A 3,892-nucleotide genomic window follows, 5' to 3' on the forward strand; every position below is an offset into this window, starting at 1 on the left:
ACACGTGACACCAAAGGGCACCCAAAATAAAAAGGGAATTTGATGAGACAGGTATACGGAATCTGACAAGTCTCTATGCGGGGGCATGATGTCCCAGTCAATTTATTCTGAGCGGATGGTTTTTATGTTAAATCAGCAAAAATAGTTCGGAAGTAAAATGAAAGTAAACAATGAAAATGATGTCCTCAAGAGAGTGGGTTTTTACATATACTCTCAGGGAGCTGGGTCAGGCCGAATTTTGAATGGTACAATTATTAACCTTCCTCCCTCCAATTCGGCAAATAACAATATGCTTGTCAAATGAAAGAGATATCCAGGAAATAAAGTGTTAACTGTAGTCATAAATCTATCCCCAATATCACCGTTCTCAAATTGGCATTTATTGCAAAGTGGCACGAGGCATCTTGCTTCTGAAATCTACATTTAACAAAGATTTCTTTTTACAAAGAAACATTTACAATAGAGAAAAGTTGGCGTAACACTAAGGAAATTATCCTGGGGCACCATAAGAATCCCCAAAGTATCCTCAAAAACATTCAATAGAAAAGAGCAGAAACACATACCCTTTACAAGATCAACATTAACAAAAACAGCTCGGTTCACCCAAATCATGTCTTTCTTGCAGGTAAAGAAGCAAACTTAGTAGTAACAAAGTAACTCTGTGGACAAGACATACATTTATACATAGGGAAATATACATAAGCTACAATAAAAGGCAACACAGATTGGGCTGAGACCAATGCATATTTCATGGTAACAAAACAAATACTTACCAGTGGTGGCTTTTGAACTTTAAAAGTGGTGAGTTGTAACCACTATTTTGATCCACATCTAAATTGATCAAGCCAGTGAAACAAGCACATGAAGACTGCATAGCCAAATGGTGCATTAGGGTGCCTATATTTCACAAAACATATATAGTCGCATCGCGCTGTAGCTTGTGTGGCCATCAGCGGGGGCAGAAGCGAGGACTCTAAGGCCCAGAGTCCAGTGGGGCCTCAAGCGGACCGGTAGCCCCTCCCCATCACTACCTGGGGCTACATCAACTTCTCGCGTCTCCCGCTCCGCGGGAGACGCATCACGCTGTAGCTTGTGCGGCCATCAGCGGGGGCAGAAGCGAGGACTCTAAGGCCCAGAGACCAGCTGGGCCTCAAGCAGACCGGCAGCCCCTCCCCCTCACTACCTGGGGCCACATCAACTGCTCGAGTCTCCCGCTCTGCGGGAGATGCATCGCGCCGTAGCTTGTGCGGCGATCAGCGGGGGCAGAAGCGAGGACTCTAAGGCCCAGAGACCAGCGGGGCCTCAAGCGGACCGGCAGCCCCTCCCCCTCATTACCAGGGGTATTTAACTGCCAGCAGCCTCCCGTGACGCGGGACGCATGCTGGCGGACGCCGGGCTAAGCCCGGGCAAAGGGCGGGCCGTCTGTGGCCGTCTGAGGCCGAAGGAGGTCGGGCTGGGCCATCCCTCTAAGCACCTCATTAAGGTGAGTGATATTAAGCACTATGGGGCGACGTACAGTTACATCAGGTGTAAAGACCTCCACTACCACTACCATAGAAAGCATGCTCGAAAAAGCTGTTAACATGGTCTCATCGGAGATCGAACTAACTGAGATGAGACTTTCCATGGGCCAACCGGCACCTCAACTGCATTTGTCTGGAGGATCAGAGCGGGGTAATTCAATTGTCTCTCTCCCACTATCACCCCATGTATTAATTACAATTCCCAGTAATCGAGAAATGTTGCCTGTGGGCTTTGAGATTGATAAGGATGATGCGGAAATTCCTGACTGTCAACTACCGTCTCAAGTTAATGCTAGTATTGGAAATTTGGCCCCGGTCACTAAAGCAGTGGGGGAAAAAAGGAAGAGAGGTACGTCAAAACTCATCAGTAGTAAGAGGAAACAGCCACCCCGCATAAAAACCCAACCCACACCCTTGAGTTTGTGGAGACGAGGAGCTACTGCCGTGGCTGCGAGCCCCATTGAGCAAACAAATGATAGTACCGTAGACTTGACCACACCAGAAGCAGCAGTTAACTCCAGCCACACTCAAACTGAGCATACAACTGCCTATGGTACTCGTGAAAGGTCGGGCGATACCCTAATCAACACTATAGTGGACTCTGTTTATGATCGTTTAAAAAATTTAGTAGATAAACAATTTAGTGCTCTTTTTAAACGCCTGGACAGATTGGAAAACCTGGTTAAGAAACCGGATATTCATAAAAAAACTGTTACTATTGTTGATAAAATCAGGGGGTAACAGCACCCAAAATCAATGGAGACAATTGATCAGGGTATATCATAGGAGAGTGGTGATTGTACGTTTCCTATTGTTAATACTGCATGTGATAAGTGTGGCAACCCTAAGAGCAGTTTTTTCCCCAAACCCATTCCCAGTTTGATGCCCTTGTCAAATGCAGCATTTGGCAATAGGACCATTAGCAACAGTCTGTCCCGAAATTTAGTGTCAGCCACCCCTGTTCTGTTGGCCCCGTTCTCACAAGTATAGCAACTGCTCCGAACGATACTCCTATTTTTGAAAATCAGGTTAAGAGTCCATCTGAAGATGTTCTTCACTTACCACCTGAAGCTTGCCCCTATGTTGTAATTTTAGCTGGCGTTCCTCCCTTGAAGAAAGACCAATCAGAGTCCTGGGAACAACTCAATAAGAATATTGACTGGTTATCGAAGCATAAGGGCTTAGGGATAGCGAACACCAGTGAAATTTTAATGGTGCGACGTGTAGGATGGGTGGGATCCTCAGATAAGAACATTACAGGTAACTGTATAGTCGTGAATTTTAGACGTCCCTCCCTGGTGAAATGGCTACTGCGAGCACAAATGCAGCACAATATTGCCCCAACCCTCATACACTCATTACCTCTGGTTTTTTTTTTACAAACCTCCTCTGGGCACACGTAATTTTACTACCCCGACACACATGACACAGAATCGGTTTACCGTTCTTTCTAGTCTGGAGAGCCAGGACTGACTATCGAGTCAATCATCGATTACTGCACCAGAGTTAGTGGAACCCTTAATAGTCTGTCTGGTTGTTACTGAACCCAGATCCCTAGATCCTAACTTAAATGTGCTAAGTTGGAACATCGCAGGACTAAGATCTAAACTGAATTCCACGGAGTGTGTCGATCTGGTTAGTAATTATGACATTCTGATATTCCAGGAGACATGGTGCACAAATGAATTGTTCCTTGAAGGATTTGTATGTTATAATAGCATTGTACACAGCCCCAAAACAGGTTGTCCATGTGGGGAGTTATCAACATGGATAAAGATCTCAGCTGGAGGTAGTACAAACCCCCTGATGACAAACAATCAAACAATGAGAACTTCCAAGCCACAATCTACTCATAGGGGGCCTCCATATGTTTAATTAATTTTTATAATAATGATTTTACATCACTACCAAATAGGAATTTTATTATTTTGTTTGAATTTATTGATAAACTAGAAGACGAGCAGAGGTATGGTAAATTGGACGGAACCTGCCTAGGCAGGGATTTCAATGTACGATTGCATAGTGGTATTGACAATACTACCATTGCCCCGGTTAGGGCCAACCCATGTAAAAGAGGGTAGGAACTTTGCAATTATATATCCTCCCATAATTTAATTAATGTAATGGAAAAGGCTGGCGTTGACTCAAATAAGGGTCCATTGCCTACCTATAGAGGGCGTGGCTGTTCATCTATTATAGATTATGTTTTTTATATCATCTTCATTGGTAAACTTTTTAGCAAAGGCTGAGGTTTTATGTACTAGTCAAGGAGACCATAACCCAATTTTAACAACTATTAGACTTTTTTCTGAATTCATCACCTTAAAGTGATTTGAAAGGGCATAGATAATAAAGACCTATTTGCACGC

This window comes from Lissotriton helveticus, chromosome 7 (genome assembly GCF_964261635.1).
Source record: "Lissotriton helveticus chromosome 7, aLisHel1.1, whole genome shotgun sequence".
NCBI classification, from domain to species: domain Eukaryota; kingdom Metazoa; phylum Chordata; class Amphibia; order Caudata; family Salamandridae; genus Lissotriton; species Lissotriton helveticus.